The sequence below is a fragment of the Rattus norvegicus genome, chromosome 2, assembly GCF_021556685.1.
Source record: "Rattus norvegicus strain SHRSP/BbbUtx chromosome 2, alternate assembly SHRSP_T2T, whole genome shotgun sequence".
Lineage (NCBI taxonomy): Eukaryota > Metazoa > Chordata > Mammalia > Rodentia > Muridae > Rattus > Rattus norvegicus.
The window spans coordinates 183298408-183316218 of NC_141535.1; the positions used below are offsets into that span (position 1 = coordinate 183298408).

A 17811-nucleotide genomic window follows, 5' to 3' on the forward strand; every position below is an offset into this window, starting at 1 on the left:
AGATATCAAAGATTGAAGTTTGTGATGTTTACATTGATGTAAAGTACATGTAAAATTCTATTTAGATCTCTCATCTCTCAAGTTTGTCATGTCTTGGGAAAAATCCATGGCACAGAAGACACAGAAAAATATTCAGTGATTCAATCAGTTCAACAGCACCTAGCTCTCGTGTATAACTTGCTCCAAGTTTCTTTATCTCTCAATACTAGATAAAACAATCAATTGATTTTTACTCTTTATTCCTGTGTTAGACTTATTGAAAAGTATGAGTATCAGTGACTCTGTCTCTGGTTTTTTGGGGCTTCAATAAGAGGATCCCTGGATAGATACGTAATATTGGAGATGCTTGTAGATGATCACTATGCAACCATTCCTTTGCAGGAAAGATGCTCTAAATAGTTCTTTTCTTAGCTCTCAGGAGCAGGCTCCTGTAGAGTGGAAGTGTGACCCCCTGGGCATGAATCATGGGCTTTGCTAATGAAACCTCTGTCATAGGGTAAGATAGTGGTAGAGTATTTGTAGGGTCATGAATGGGAGGAGTGATTTACTAGAATCCTGCCAGAAACAAAAGGCTTTTGTACCACACAGTAGGAAGACAGGTGATAATGGTAGTAATTATCCTCATACCAAAGAATGCACCTAGTTATTATAAAAATCCAAACTGATTGTATGAGGACCAGCAGTCTCTTTTAGCTTCTATCCTCGAGATCTAGTAGAAACAGTATTACCAACCACGCAGTATACACTAGCTGAGATGAGGCCTCCAACATATGCACATCAGGAGACCTCTGAGTCTGGGTTCAGTCAGAATAGACAAAACTAACCCTCAAGAGACTGGAGGCCCCAGGAAGGTTAGAGTTCTGGTGGAGTGTATGAAAAGGGGAGATCCTTGTGGAGATTGGAGCATGTGGTTTAATGGGGGCTGGGAGTTTGGGATGTGGAACCCTGGGTGGGAGGGTGGATCAGGACTGGAATAAAATCTGGAATGTAAAAATAAATAACTAAGTAAAAATATTGAGAGATATTTAAAAAACAGACAAATGTACATAGAAAGCTCAAGAGAGAGATGGATAGAGCAGGAGAGAGAGAGAGAGAGACAGAGAGAGAGAGAGAGAGAGGCAGAGAGACAGAGAGACAGAGAGACAGAGACAGAGAGACAGAGAGACAGAGACAGAGACAGAGACAGATAGACAGAGAGACAGAGAGACAGAGAGACAGAGAGAGACAGAGAGAGGACACAGAAATGAGATAGAGAGAGACAAAGATGCACGGAGAGATAAAGAGACATACAGTGACACTAAACAGACAACAAATTGTGGCTGGCACATATCCATGCTCCCAGAAAGAGGAGAATCTGGTGATGTCTTTCACAGGCTCTAGAAACTGGTATGTACACTGAAGATGCTTTAACCATACTTACCTCAGAGGTTTCAGTCCAGGAAGCAGTCAAATACTTTCCTCTAAAAGACATATTTATTTGCACATATTAATTGTCATCCTTGAGGTTTTTTGCCTTGTTCTGCTGACATAGGACTAATCATGGAAGATTCTAGCCTATGTCAAATCAAACTAGGCTTAGAATGTTCTCATCTTCTGATATTTATGGCTGAATAAGCTCACCACTTTCTAGTGCTTTCTGATCTCTGGCTGCCTGATTTCATTTGTTCTGGCTCTAAACTTCTCTCCACTGAAACTGTTTTATTTTGGCTTTTCTCAGCTGCCTGTGAATTGCCCACTTGGTCTCATACTAACTTTGGAAATCAGTTCTAATCTTCTGTCTCCACCTCACTCTCTGACTTGTTCTGTCTGTGTCTCTCTTGTAGTCTCTTCAACCTCTCTGTATCTTTGTCCCATTAAAACTGGCCTCTCTATCCTTTGCTCTCTTCACTGACCTCTTGAATAGCTTCCATTCCTATACCTTCTTGTCAAAGTTGGGCACATCCTTTTCTGTCTAATACTTCTCTGATTTTTCACTTTCCTTTCACACTGTTGCTTCTTTCTACAAATTTATTTTACTTTCAGTGTGTGGAATTTATTGTGGATACTAAGGGTTTGTCTGTATTCCAATCACAGGGATTAAACTTGTCTCCCAAAGCTAAGCCACTTCACAACTAAAAATTTTCTTTATATCAAATGAGTTTTGAGTTCTTTGTGTAGGCATTTTGGGGTTGAGGATTTACTGTTATAAATCTGGCTAATAAATTACAAGCTGGTGAGGATTTGATTTTATGCGGTTACAGGTACTTGTTCAGACTTGTAGCCAGCTTTCTGGAGACTAGACAAAGCTTTTGTTCGTTTGCTTGTTTTTTTTCAGGAGGTAACACAATTATTATCAAGTATGCTGAAACAGTTTCCTTTTTTTGTTGAAGTATCAAGCTCCTTGTAAGTGTATTAGGAAAAAAATGATCAAACAAAATCGTCCCAATCTGGAACTCAGGTTGAGCACACTCTGGAGTCCCTTGACCACTGCCCTCTCTTCCTTGCTCTGAAGGGGTTAGACCCTAGCATCTCAAAGTATAGTTTCTAGAATTACTGTGGAGCCTCCAGGATTCTTGTTTTGGAGTCTCCTGAGAAGTCTTGAACATGAATTCATGTTCCATGGCATTTTCATATTTATTGACTTTTCTCTTATATATTACACCTTAGGAAGAGTTTCTCCTCCCTCATTTCCTCCATGTAGGCCCAGCAACCCCAATACATCCTCTTACACATCAACTACTTTGGTTCCTTCCAAAGGAGTGCAGGCCTCCCAAAGATGTCAACCAAGCAGGACATGTTACATTAAGCCTGGCACATGCCATCATACTGAGGTGGGACACTGCAAACCAGTAGGATGAAAGAGGTCCCAAAAGCAGGCAAAACAGTGAGAGACAGGTACCTGGTGATTATAAAAAACGGTCCATGCTATATCCTGCTGCCAACAACAGTTGTCTTTTCTGTCCCCTTGGTTCCCATGGATAGCAGGGTTCAGAAATACCCAGATCTTTCCAGGCCACCCTGGAGAACGAGGAATGCTGCTGGAATAAATCCTCATCTCCTCATAGAACCAAATGTACAGCTTCGTAATTTATCAGCTAGATTTATATCAGTAAATCATCAACTCTCAAAAAGCCCAAACAAAGAACAGAAAACTCAATTGATATAAATACAAGCTGTACCCAGATGGGGCAAATGTACCCTACATTACTCTACTGCCCTTTGATAGCAACTTGGAGCTCAATCAGGCCATTTGGTTCTGTTTAAACATTTCTCTCAATGTCCTGTCTCATCTCCCCCTCTATCTAACTCTGTCTCTCCCCTCTCTAAACCTACAGCTTGCCCCTTCCTCCCACTCCCCTATCACACCCTGTAGACTTATCTGACTAATTAAGATTTTGCTGACTGCATGTGAATAGAGGCACTCTTGAGAAAGCAGAACATACACACAGCAATCCACAACAGGGACAGGCTGTCTTTGCATTGTTACGAATCCCACCAGAACACCAAGCTACTCAACTATAAAATATACACACAGGGCATGTCTGAACCCATTGTGGCTCCCTGATTTTACGAGAAGTCTCTGTGAGCTCCATGGGACTAAGTTAGGTCAGTTGATACTTTGAGTCCTGAGCTTGTGGTGTCCTTGACACTGCTGCCTTCTACAATCCTTCTTCCCCCTCTTTTGCAGGATTCTCTGACTTCTGCATAATGTTTGGTTTTAGGTTTCTTCCTTTACTCCAATCTATTGCTGGATGAAAACTCTCTGGTGACAGTTATGATAGACTCCTTTCTACAAGTATAGCAGAGGGTCATTAGGAACAGCTCCATTGACTTTTTTCCCCAGTTGTATTTGATTCTACATAACATCTCTGGACTATTCATCCTCTGGGTCTTGGCCCTCCAGACACTTCCAGGTAGGTATGGGCTCCTTCTTCAGGCATGGGCTCAGGTTGTACCAGTCACTTGGTATCCACACTCACAATTTCTGTGTGATTATTACCATAGGGCACCTTCCATATGGAATAAATTATAGGTTGAAATTTGAGTGGCTGCGTTGGTGTTCCAATTCCTTCCACTGGATGCCAGGCCTTACAGAAGCTGGCCAGTTCAGGCTTCAAATTCCAACTAAGAGTCTTTGCTAGGATTGCTCTTGTAGATTCCAGGGAGTTTCTATTGCACTGGATTTCTTTCCTCACCCCTGAAATGATTCTAAATTCTACCGATGTCTCCCAGTACTCTCTGCTTCCATAATGTTCCCTCATCTTTGCTTTATCCATCCCCACATGACCACTGTCACCAGGGAAATTCTGTTGTCCCTCCCTGGAGAGGTCCCTGCATTCCACACTTGAGCTCTCTTGGTATTGATCTCATGGGTCTGTTGTATGATTGTTCTTTGCATTACAGCTAATAACCAATTTTAAGTGAATTCATTACTGTGTGAATTTCTGAGACTGGATTACCTCACTAAGGCTTTTGCCTGCAAAATTCATGATGTTATTTTTTAATATCAACCTTGTAATGCTCTATTGAGTAAATGTGCAATTTTCCCTATCCATCCTTCTTTTGAGTGTCATCTAGGTTTCCAGTTTCTGGGTATGATGATTAAAACTGCTCTGAACATATTTAGGAAATGAACTTGTGGTAGGATGGAATGTCCTGGAGATTGAGTCCCAGTTATCTGAGAAACAGACATAGTGATTGTCATAGCATCTGTACATGTTACCATTTCTACCAGCATATACTTCATAGCCTTAACTGCATGTGCTCTCACTTGTGTTTTTGAACTTAGCCATTCTGAGAAGTATCATATGGATTTTTACAGTCATTTTGATTTGCATTTTTCTGAGGATGTTAAACATTTCCTTAAATGCTTCTTAGATATTTCAGATTCCTCTGTTCAGAATTTCCTCTTCAGATGTCTAGCCCATTTTTAGTTGGTTTACTTGGTTTGATAGTGTCTAGATACTTGAGATGTTTATATATTTGGTAAATTAGTCTCCTGTCAGACGTTGGCTTGGTGAAATTTTTGCATTTCAACAAACTGCCATCTTGTCCTATTAATACTGTCAAAATCTCTCATCGAAGCATTTCAGTTCCTTGATGTCCCACTTATTAATTCTTAACCTTGGTGCCCTGGTTCTTGTTGTTTTGTTAAACAAGCTATCTAAGCAAGTTCCAATGTTCTCATGGTTATTCCTGTAAACATTTCAATAGAGGAAATGATAACATACTTCTCTTGACACCCAAACAGTTCAATATTCCTAATAGTTACAGAAGTGCATTGATACAACTGAATGTGGGTAAACAGAGAAAAGATGGGCAGGAGAAGAGACTTCTGTATCAGTAACACCAAGCGTTTAGATATGCACCTAAAAGAGGAAATTGTGCTCCCTCTTTGGGGTGCTTCAGAACTCTGAATTCATTTGTCATGTTTCCATACCACATGAGCTTCTGCGGAGAGTAACAGAAGATGTGGAATCCAAGCTGAGCCCATATGTTGCTGTAGTTAGGAATATTTGATGCTATTCAGGAGAACACAGGTTTTCTTCCTAGTAAAATGTAAAAAAAAAAAAAAAAAAAAAAAAGCTCCTGAATTCCATCTGGATGCCAGCCTCATGGAATCTATCACTCCCTTCTTATTTCTATATGTAGCACACATGCAAGTATTACGCACATACATATGCAGAATAAACACCCTAAATATGAAATGAACTAATTTTCCAAAACAGTGACTGAGACAATTTCATCACAGTTGGAAGAAACAGCCAAGAAAATCAGGAGCCAGCTTCTGTACTTTAATTTTTCTCAGGTATTTTAAAATGTTTCCTTATACATAGTTACTGCTAATATTAATGAATATAAGTGTCCCTAGTCACATTACACTAAAACTGAACCAGAACTGTGCTACTTAGAAACATTTTTGTCTCATGAAAGTTCTCAAAACCTCATTGGCCCATACCCCTTTTTTCATTTTAATTAGACATATATTATCTATATAATAAGAATACAGTTCCACTTTCCTTTTTTCTATTTCCTTCCTAATTTCCCTCTCATATGGATCCCCCCTTTCTGTCTCTCAGAAGAGGAAAGGCTACTATGAAATAACAATAAACGACTTTGCCATGATGTTTCTATTACTATAGCTCTGTACCTCAAAATATGGAAGGTGAGAGCTCCTGTAGTTCTTTTATTGTTCACATTTGTTTTATCTTCCCCGGGTTTTCTCATGTTTTCTTAGGAAGGTGAGAACTGTGCTTTCAACTTATTTAAACTATTACATTGGCTTTAGCAGGAAATGGCATGGAATCTGTAGATTGTTGTGGTAAGGTGGCCAGTTTTAGTGTGTTAATCCTACTGATTCATGAATATTGGAGATCTTTTCATCTGAGATGTTCTTCAATTTGTCTCTTCAAAGACTTGAAGCTTTTATCATGTAAGACCTTCATTTGTTTGGTCACAGTTAGTTAAAGATATTCTATTTTGTCTGAGGCTATTTCTTTCTCAGGCTGTTTGTCCTTTCTATAAAGGGGGACTGCTGAGTTTCTTTATTTGTAGTTAATGTTGTTTCCAGCTTCTTTGATGAAAGTGTTTTTCAGCTCTAGGAATTCTCCAGTAGAGTTTTAGGGTCAGCGATGTTTTGCATATCATCTGCAAATAACATTTTAATTTCTTCCTTTCTGAATTGTGTCCCCTTAGTCTCCTTCACTTTTCTTAGTGCTCTACATAAGACATCAAGTATTATAGTAAGTAAGTATGGAGAAAGTCGAAAATCTTTCCTTCATTTTGATTTTGCTGGAATTATTTTGAACTTCCCACATTTAAACTGATGCTGTTTCTTGTTATGGTGTAGACTATGCTCTTATTTTTAGCTATGTCCCTTGTATCCCTAATCTCTCCAGGACTTGTGTTAGTTATCACGGGGTGCTGATTTTTGTCAAAGGCTTTTCTACATGTAACGAGATCTTCATGTGGCTATTTCTTTCGATCTTTTATATGGTAGATTGCATGTATTGAATTTTGTATGCAGAACCATCCCTGCATCTCTGAGATGGAATATTCTTTATCCTAGTAAGTGATTCTCTGGATGTGGTCTTGGATTTGGTTTGCAAATACTCTATTGCTTATTTTTGCATCTGTGATCATAAGAGAAATAGGTTTGTAATCTTGCTCTTCTGGGTCTTTGTGTGATGTGAGTATCAAGGTAACTGTGGCCCTCTACAATGTATTGGCAATTGTTTCCTCTACTTCATTTTTTGAAATCATTTGAGGAGTACTGATGTTAGCTCCTCTTTGACATTCTGGTAGAATTCTGTCCTAATGTCACCTTAACCTGAGATTATTTTTTTCCTGTGGAGAAGTGATTTATAATGACAGGTTATATTTCACTAGGGGATATAAGTCTCTTTTTTCCTTTCTTAAAATTTTTTATTAGTTACATTTCTTTACTTTCATTTCAAATGTTATTCCCCTTATGGTTTCCTGTCCATAAACCCCCATCCCTTCCCCTCCATCTCCCCCATGATCCTGATTTTACTGTGGTAAGTGGGAGCTATTGAGAAATTTAACCCTATCTTTTAGAGATTTCACTTTAGTGGAGTAGAGGCTTCCAAATATGTCCATAGAATTCTCTGGATTTCTCCAATATTTAGTTAATTTGGATAAGGGTTTGCTGATCTTACTGATTTTCTCAAAGAACCAACTCTTTTTTTATTTTACTTTTTTTATATGTCTGTGATGTGTTTTGACAATATTTAGCCTCTGTACCCATCTCTTATTTCCCTCCATTCTCCCTGGAATGCTTCCCTTCCTAATGTCTCCCTGATTGTTCAATAGGTTTGTGTGTGGGGGTGTGTGTGTATGTGTGCAGAGTGCATAATGTGTAATGACCAAATTATGGTAACTTGGACTCCTATATTTTGAATTGCTAAGATTTGTAATCTGAGCCTCTCTACTTGTTTTTTTTTAAATTACAATTATTTTTTATTGAATATTTTATTTACATTTCAAATGTTATTACCTTTCCCAGTTTCCCAGCCATAGGCCACCCTCTCCAATCCCTCTTCTCTTTCTTCTATGAGGATATTCCCACACCACAACCATCTCCCTCTCTGACCCCCTCCTTACATTCCCCTGTCCTGTTGGGGTCCAGCCTTGTCAGAACCAAGGACTTCTTCTCCCACTGGTGACCAACAAGACCATCCTCTGCTACACATGCAGCTGAAGCTATGCATCTGTCCATTGTAATCTTTGGGTAGTGGATTTCTTCCTGAGACACATTTGTTTAATTGATACTTTGTATTGTTTCAACTTTATTGACTTCAACGTTGAGTTTGACTATTTCTTTCTGCCTACTTCTTTGGGTGTGTTTTTGTTTTTGTTTTGTTTGTTTTTGTTTTTGTTTTTTTTTTTCACATTTCTATGTAGAGCTTTAAGGAGTGCTCTCATGTTTCAAATAGGATATCTCTCCATGTTTTTTTCTGTTTTAAATTATCTTGACAGTGGGGTTGATGATTTCTATGGAATCGTCTGCTCCTCAGATTCTCTCTTCTATCTCTTGTATTCTGTTGGTGATGCTTGTATCTACGGCTCCTTGTCTCTTCCTTTGGTTTTCTATATCCAGGGTTGTCTCCCTTTGTGCTTTCTTTATTCCTTCTATTTCCATTTTTTAATTCCTTCACCTGTTTGATTGTGTTTTCCTGGAATTATTTCAGGGACTTTTGTGATTCCTCTCTGTAGACTTCTACATGTTTATTTATATTTTCCTGCGATTCTCTAAGGGAGTTCTTAATGTCTTTCTTAAAGTCCTCCATCATCATGATCAAATGTGATTTTAAATCAACATCTTGCTCTTCTTGTGTGTTTGGACATTCAGTGTTTGCTTTGGTGGAAGAATTGGGCTCCGATGATGCTATGTAGACTTGGTTTCTGTTGCTTGGATTCCTGCGCTTGCCTCTTGCCATCAGGATGTCTCTGGTTTTAACTTGTTCTGCTATTTCTGACAGTGGCTAGACTGTCCTATAGGCCTGTGTGTCAGGAGTGTTGTGGACCTGTTTTCTTGTATTCTTTCAGCCAGTTATGGGAACCGAGTGTTCTGCTTTCAGAAGTGTTGTCTTTCTTGTCTACTGTTCTTCAGTTGTTCCTGTGGGCCTGTGTCCCTAGTCCACCAGGCAGGTCACTTGGATCAGAAAAGTTGGTCTTACCTGTGGTCCTGGGGGGTTGCTTTTGAGCTCTTCTTGACAGCTGCAACCAGGAGGGCCTGCACCACCTTTTCCCAGGTCCCTGTGCACCAGGGTCCTAGATGGCATTAGATGGTTTCCTCTGGAGTCAGAAATGTGGGCAGAGTGTACTCTTTTCTGGCTTCCCAGGCATGTCTGCCCCTCTGAAGGTTTAGCTCTCCCTCCCACAGGTTTTGGGTGCAGGGAGCTGTAGATCGGGTTACTTCAGGTCCAGGCAGTGTCCCTGGTGCTCCAGGCTTGAGTGTCCCTGTCTTCTAGTTCCAGAGGCCCTATCCAGTTTCCCCTAAGCCAGGCATGTGAGCAGGGGTGGGCAGTATTGGCAGTCTCTCCAGCTCTACAGTCTCAGGAGTGCCCACCTGTCTCGGTGGTGAGCTCTCTCCCCCACGGTATTTGGGAGCAGGAAGCTGTTCTCTCCACTTTTTAATTAGTAACTTATTGCTATGAACTTTCCACATATATCTACATTCACTGTGTCACATAAATTTGGGAATGATGTATATCCATTTACACTTAATTCTAGAAAGTCTTTGATTATTCTTTAAGGGCCTCTATCATTTTCATAAGGCTGGTCTAAGGTCCCATTCTTTAGCTATGTTGGAATATTCCATGTCAGCTATGGTAGGGTTGCTGGGTTAAAATAGGTACATGCTGTCCCGGATGTTATTGGTTGTGCTCTTGACGTTGACATCGATGCACCTGACGCTGTGAAGACTTTTATAGGTCTAGGTGATGAGATCTGCTTTTGTCTCTCCAGGATAAGTATTTTGTTATTTCTCTCTGCTTCCTGGAGTTTAGGAGGGTGTGGTGGCTTTCTGGTGCACTGTAGAAAACTGGGTAAGCACCTGTTCTCATGGCCTGCTCTGCTTGCATGTTTCCAGCCTATGCCTGCTGGGATTGGAGGCTGTGATCATGGGGTCAGTAGGAGGAGGTAGGCTTGGAGATCTTCGTGATCCTTTTAATCTCCTGCAATATAGCAGGGAAATGGAGACTGCAGCAGGTTTTATGCTACAAAGCTGGGGATGGGACTCAGGGTTTGTGTTTGGAGATGTTGGATTTCTGTGGATCCAACATCACCCTACATGTAGCCTTGGCAGTAATGATCTTTGAAATTAGCAGGAATGAGAGCTGTGGTTGTGTGGTGGGACAAAGCAACAAATGGGGAGAGGGAGAACACAAAGGGAAGCTCTTTAGGATCCACTGATGAGAGGAAAGAATGGGGCAGGTAGAAAGCTATAGGAGTTAGATGCGTACTAGGAGGTGAGCCTGTGTTATAGCATCTTTGGGAACTGAGGGAGAAATGAAGATTGGCAGGCAGACTGCCAGGTTTGAAAACGCTCAAGTTAAACTATGTTTAACAAAATAGAATTAAAATTTTATCTAGCTAACATTGATATAATTTTTAAAATAATAAATATCGGACCACTTTCGAATGTTGTAGCTTTTCACCTAGAAGATTTAACTGTAGGCTGTAATGTATGAACAGGTAAACAAAATGAGGAATTAAGTGTCTTCCTAAGGGCAGAGGTCTATGATTTATAAAACATTCCTGACCTTTCAACAGTTTGCATTTGAAAGAAAATAAGCTTGTGTTCTATAGGATTCTGTGGTCTTCCTCATGGTTACACACAACTGTAGTAAACACTGTTTTTCATTGCCATCACTTTAAATGTTTTTTCTGGTGTTTGAATTATGTATAAATGAAACATCAATGGACTCCTGAATGTTGGGAATCTTCTCTACACTGGGGTGTGAGATTCACACAGGCTGAGTTGTCAGGAGGGCCTTTTACCATCCTTGAAGTAAGGAACCTATTCATTAAGTTGGCAGCAAATCGAGGTTTCTCACAGATACCTGGCTTGATTCTACTTCAGTGTTGTGGTAACTTTGAGGGAGACACAGGGGAGGGTCCCCCTTGCCTTTTTATTAACTCATTTATGTTGAAGATATCCTAGGAGTGGAAACATTAGGGCCAGAGCATCCTGAAAATTTTCAGGTTGGAGGGACTGCCAAAAAAGTAATTTTGTCAACTCAGACTTTTTCCAGACCAGACAATGGAAAACTTCATTTCTCCACAGGGTCACCAGTGAATGGTTCTGACAGATTTTAAGGATAATTGTGATAGATGATTAACTTGTGATTTTCATTTCACTGTTGTTTTGTGTCATTGTAAGCATTAGTATTGCTGTGAGAAACACTATGACCTGAAAGACTTTAATCAGCCTACACGTTCACATTGCTGTTAATCCCTGAAGGAAATTAGGACTAGAATTCACACAGGAAGCAGGAGCTGATGCAGAAGACATGGAGAAATGTTACTTATTGCCTTGCTGGTCCTCACATGCTCAGCTTGCTCTCTTATGGAACCCAAGACTACCAGAACAGCAAACACACCATGCAAAATGATCTGGCCCTCCCCCTTAAGTCATTATACAAAATGCCTTGCAGCTGGATTTCCTGGAGGCATTTTCTCAGTTAAGTTTCCCTTCAATCAGATACCTCTAGTTTGTGTTGTTAGTTAATATAAGACAGGCCAACATGTGTAGTAAAGCTGGAGATCTCTTGACTTTACTATGAATCATGTCCACATTCTCCTTGATGATGATGTGCCTACACAACTGCTGTAATAATTGCTCAACCTGTTTTTGTTGTTTCTTTTATTTAATATTTGGTTGGCTGTTTTTGTTTTGTTTTTTAGATATTAATTTGTTTAAGAAGAATGACATCAATTCAAATAAACTAATTTCCCCTGACAGCCTTACTCACTGTGTTTTCCATGACACCACTTCAGTTTAGGTCCTTCTGCTTCTACCTCTTGACTATAATTTTCAGAAGGACACCTCTGACTTTAGTTTCAGAGTTGATCTTTTGGGGAGTTATACATAATGGTGTGGATATTCATGTGGAATTTGTGAGTTTGTTTTCATTTTGGAGAGAGAGAATCAACATATATGTGAGAGACACACCTATCAAACACCCAGGAGTCCGACTTTATGAATTTTCCAGTGCAGACCATTTAAAATATACACCTTTTCTGCATATAGAGAAAACAGAGATTTTCATCTCTCCAGGGAGAATTTTGAATCATTGTTCAAAATGATCTTCTTGTATATAAACAATTTCCTCTGACAATCACAATAAAATTGTGAACTAAAACATTAATCACTCCATACATAACCACAGACCAATTTCAGATTGATTTGTGCTCTCTCTCTCTCTCTCTCTCTCTCTCTCTCTCTCTCTCTCTCATTTGCAACAGAGTATCTTTATATAGCCTTGGCTGTTTTGAACTTACTCTATAGAACAAGCTGGTCTAAAAATAAGACAGAGATGTTCCTACCTCTCCCACTTATGACTAGAATGTAAATGCTTAACTTCTTAATTTGTAAGGCACAATACTAAAAGTGGGAAAGGTTATTACAAATGAAAAATATATAATGTAAAAGTATTTTGGAATGTATGGAATGTTCATTGTTGACGTGCTGTCAGTGGGCCCTATTAATGCAGAGACAGAGGTAGAAGAATAGGTGTCCTTTAGTCTGGTCTGTACATGGAGCTCCACCACAGCAGAAAGAGATGGAAGAAAATATCAGTTGATATCTTTGTTTAATATGATTATTTCACCTGGCAAATGCAGAAGGAGATCTTTCTCTTGCTCTCCTCTTCTCCTTATATGTATACATTCTCAGTTTGTTACTGTTGTAACATCTCTCTGCCCGCCAGGCTAGCCTTCATCCTCCTATCCAATCTGGGTCTCCCAGGCAAGATCAGTCATGAGTACCACACACCGTGACTCAATGACCCTATTAAGGAATGCCCCAGAGATCAATCAATGCAAATATTCAGTGTGCATCTGGCCTCCTCTGATTGGTCTCCAGGCAATTTTCTTTTTTCTGGAATCAATCCACATATACAGGTAGTCAACTGAGGAAAGTTGCATCTGTGTGTTTAGCAGAAGATAGAATTGGGGACCTCAACATGCTAGGCAAGTTCCCTACCACTGAACTAAATTTTCACACTGCATTTCTTTATTACTCCTATGAGTTCTTTTAAAAACAGTGTACAGCAAATCAGTAGTCAACATTAAATAAAATGGAGAGAAATTTGAAGCAATCCCACTAAAATCAGGGACTATCGAAGGTTACCCACTTTCTCCCTATCTGTTCAATATAACACTCAAACTCCTATCCAGAACAATTAGACAACAAAAAGGGGTCAAATCAATACAAATTCAAAAGGAAGTATTCAAAATACTACTATTTGCAGATGATTTTGTAAACTTAAGGAATATAAAAAATTCCACCAGAGAAGTCCTAAACCTGATAAACAACTTCAGCAAAGTGTCTGTATACAAAATTAACTTAAACAAATCAGTAGCCTTTTTCTATTCAAAGGATAAACATGCTGTGAAAGAAACTAAGCAAATGACACCCTTCACAATAGTCACAAATAATAAAAAGAAATACCTTGGTGTAACTCTAATCAAGAAAGTGAAAGATCTGTATGACAAGAACATCAATTGTCTAAAAAAAGAATTGAAGATCTCATAATTTGTAAAGAACTCACATGCTCATGAATTGGCAGGATTAATATAGTAAAAATGGATATTTTGCTGAAAGCATCATGCTGATTCAAGGCAATCCCCATTAAAAATTTCAACTCAAATCTTCATAATGTTAGAAAGGGCAGTTTGCAAATTCATTTCAAATAACAAAATGCACTGGATAGCAAAAACTATTCTTAACAATGAAAGAACTTCTGGGGCAATTACCATCCCTGACCTCAAGCTGTTTTACAGAGCAATAGTAGTAAAAACTGCATGGCATTCGTACAGAGACAGGCAGGTAGATCAGTGGAATAAAATTTAAGACCCAGAAATGAACCCACATACCTATGGTCGCTTGATCTTTGACAAAATAGCTAAAGGAATCCAGGGGAAAAATGACAGTATTTTCAGTAAATGGTAATGGTTCAACTGTCGGTCAGCATGTAAAAGAATGCAAATTGATCCATTTTTATTGCCTGGTACAAAGCTCTAGTACTAGAGGATCAATAACTTCCAAATAAAACCAAATATACTGAAACTAACAGAAGAGATAGTGGAGAAGAGCATCAAATACATGGGCACAGGGGAAATTTTCCTCAACAGAACACCAATGGCATATCCTCTAAGGTCAAAAGTAGACAAATGAGACCTCTCAAAATTGCTAAGCTTCTGTAAGGTAAAGGATACTGTCAATAGGAAAATATGGCAACCAACAGATTGGAAAAGATCGTTACAGATCTCACATGCAATAGAGGGCTAATATACTATATACACAAAGAACTCAAGAAGTCAGACTCCAGAGAATCAAATAACCCTATTAAAAATGGGGTACAGAGCTGAAGAAAGAATTCTCAACTTTGGAATATTTAATGGCCCAGAAGCTCTTAAAAGAAATATTCAACATCCTTAGTCATCAGGAAAATACAAGTTAAAACAACCTTGAGTTTACAGCTCACAACAGTCAGAATGGCTAAGATTGAAATCTCAGGTGACTATATGCTGGCAAGGATGTGAAGAAAGAGGAATACTTCTCCATTATTGGGGGATTACTAACTGATATAATCACTGCAGATATCAATCTGGCAGTTCATCTAAATTGGACATAGTACGTTTCCCCAATATAACAAAGATATATGCACCACTATATTCCCAGCAGCCTTACTTATAAGAGCCAGAAGCTAGAAAGCACCCAAATGTTCTTCAACAGATGAATGGATTCAGAAACTGTGGCACATTTCCATAACCAAGTACATTGCAGAGGCCAAGAAGTGCTTGCTGACAGGAGCCTGATATTGATGTCTCCTGAAGATGCTATTCCAGAGCTTTAAAGATACAATGGGAAGGCTTGCAGTTAATCATGAGGCCCAGTAGAGTTAGAGAAAGGACTGAAGGAGCTGAAGGGGTTTGGAACACCACAAGTAGAAAACAATATCATCTAACCAGAGAACTCAGAGCTCCTAGGGGCGAAACCACCAATAAAGAGTACACAAAGGGACCCATGGCTCCAGCAGCATATGAAGCAGAGGATGGCCTTATCTGCCAACAGTGGGAGGAGAAGCCCTTGGTCCTGTGCATGCTGGATTCCCTAGTGTAGAAGAATGCCAGGGCATGAAGGCAATAGAGAAATGTTGGTGTTAGGGGGCACATCCTTATATAAGCAGGAGGATGGGGATGGGAGTGGGTGTAACCAAAAAAGAGATAAAATTCGAAAGTAAATACATAAAAATATCCAATAATAAAATCAAAATTCTTAAACAGTTTTTCTAAAGAAAACTTGGTTTAAGAAGTACACAGAGCATATAATACTGTGTTTCTGAGACTGGTGTTACTCATAATGTGTTGTATCAGTGCATGGGGAGCTCAGGTCTCTATTTCCAGCACTGCAGATTATAAGGCAGAACAATCTTTATTACTTAGATGTTAAAATCATCTACATCAAGAATTATAATATAACAAAAAATATAGGTTTCTGTAAATTCAATAGAGGGGATTCAAAAAGTTCATTTACTGGGTTTTCTACTCACCCATGGTCATTGGTTTCTCCTAAGACCAGTCCAGGCTCTGCTGAAAGGTGAGCATAGTACAAGGGTCCTTTAGCATTTCTGGACAAACCAGTAAGTTTTTATTCAACATTCCAAGAAATGTGAAGCCCCACCTAGCTTGTTATGTCTTCACAAAGATGGGTAAAAAAAACCCTTTTATTTGGAAGGATAGGAGAATTCAGCCAGGATCAGCTGATTCAGTATCCAGAACATGTATGAGATGCTACCAGATTTTTAGTGTAAGTCATTCTGTCTACAACCTCCAAACACACAATGCACTACCTGTCAAATCAAAAACCAAGGAGTATTTGATCATACTCCATAGTGTTGGACTGTAGTGCCAGGGAACTCTTCGTAATCTCCTAAAACACAGACAGAAGCTAATCTGAAACAAGTTAATCAGGGTCTTTATTCTATTCTAGCTATCTCAGGCCCCTCCAACACACCACGTTTACAAGCACAGAATGATTAAATCAAATTTGATATCAGGGCCTACAGGAGGACTCCTTTTCTGATGTTAAAGGGTAACCTTGCCTATCCCTGGTTGATCTGCATTCATCAGGCCAGTGTCAGACTTTGACAAACGTTTTGCATTTTCCAGAAGGCTGGAGTTTTCTCTTTTTATTCTTTCTAGGTTAAAAAAAAAAACTGTTTCTAGTCATGTCTTGCCTATAATTCGTTTTCAAATGTCCTTCCTCACCACAATTAGAATATCTCCCATTAGTCATGAAGAACCCAGGAGCCAAGCTAGGGAAAAAAAGAGGCCTTTGACTGAAAAAGAGGCCCAGGTTCTGTTTGAGAAGATTGCAAAATACATTGGAGAGAATCTAAAGCTCCTCCTGGACAGACTGGACGGCACCTACTGTTTCCAGCTCCAGAAAGACCAAGTGTGAGTGAGATGAACCCTAAACTGGATGCCAACATATCCAGAATAAGCTAGTGTCCCTGGGGACATGTTTTGGAAACTTTACTAAGACCCACACATTCTGGTTGCACATTACAACATTGGATTACATTGCACCCTATGCTAAGTATGGATAAAGCCTGGAGCAAAGCACTCCTTCTTGAATGGAAACCCTGTGTGAAATCCTGTCTGAGTCAAATCACTGAATACACGTCTTGGTACCAGGGAGTAGTGATTTACTCCATGGCAGACATTCCTTTGGGTTTTAGGATAGCAGTGAAGTCTACCCAAGAGTGCAGAAAACTGGACCCCATTGTAGTGGTCATGTTCCATCAAGCAGATATTGGAGAGTACATATGCCAAGAAGAGACATTGATTTACAATACCAGGGAGTAGTGTTTATATTGAATAAGTATGGAGAGAGTGGGCAACCTTGTCTAGTCTCTGATTTTAGTGGGATTTCTTCAAGATTCTCTCCAGTTAGGCTAATGTTAGCTATTGTTTTACTGTATATGGTTTTACCAAGTTTAGGTATGGACCCTGAATTCCTTTTTTTTTTTTCTGGGACTCTTATCATGAAGGGGTGTTGAATTTTGTCAGATTCTTTCACTGCATCTAATGAAATGATTGTGTGGTTTTTTTTCTTGGGGTTTGTTTTTATAGGGGATTACATTGATGCTTTTCTGGATATTGAACCATCCCTGCATACCTGGAATGAAGCCTAATTGACCATGATGAAGGATCGTTTTGATGTGTTCTTGGATTCTGTTTGCAATAATTTTATTGAGTATTTTTGTGTACATATTCCTAAGGGAAATCAGTCTGAAGTCCTGTTTCTTTGTTGGGTCTTTCTGTGGTTCGGTATAAGAGTTATTGTGGCTTCATAGAAGGAATTTGGTAGTGCTCCATCCATTTCATCTTTATGGAATAGATTGGACAGTATTGGACTGAGGTCTTCTATGAAGTTCTGATAGAATTCTGCACTAAATCTATCTGATCCAGGGCATTTTTTTTATTGAGAGACTTTAAATGACTGCTACAATTTCCTTAGGAGCTATGGGGTTGTTTAAATTGTCTGTTCCTGATTTAACTTTGGTACCTGGTATT

The 17811-nt window shown here is 39.3% G+C and overlaps 1 pseudogene; it reads left to right on the forward strand.

Moving 5' to 3' along the window:
- The first annotated feature begins 464 nt into the window (after positions 1-464).
- Positions 465-17100, forward strand: LOC134485800 (60S ribosome subunit biogenesis protein NIP7 homolog; annotated as a pseudogene).
- Positions 17101-17811: the final 711 nt, after the last annotated feature.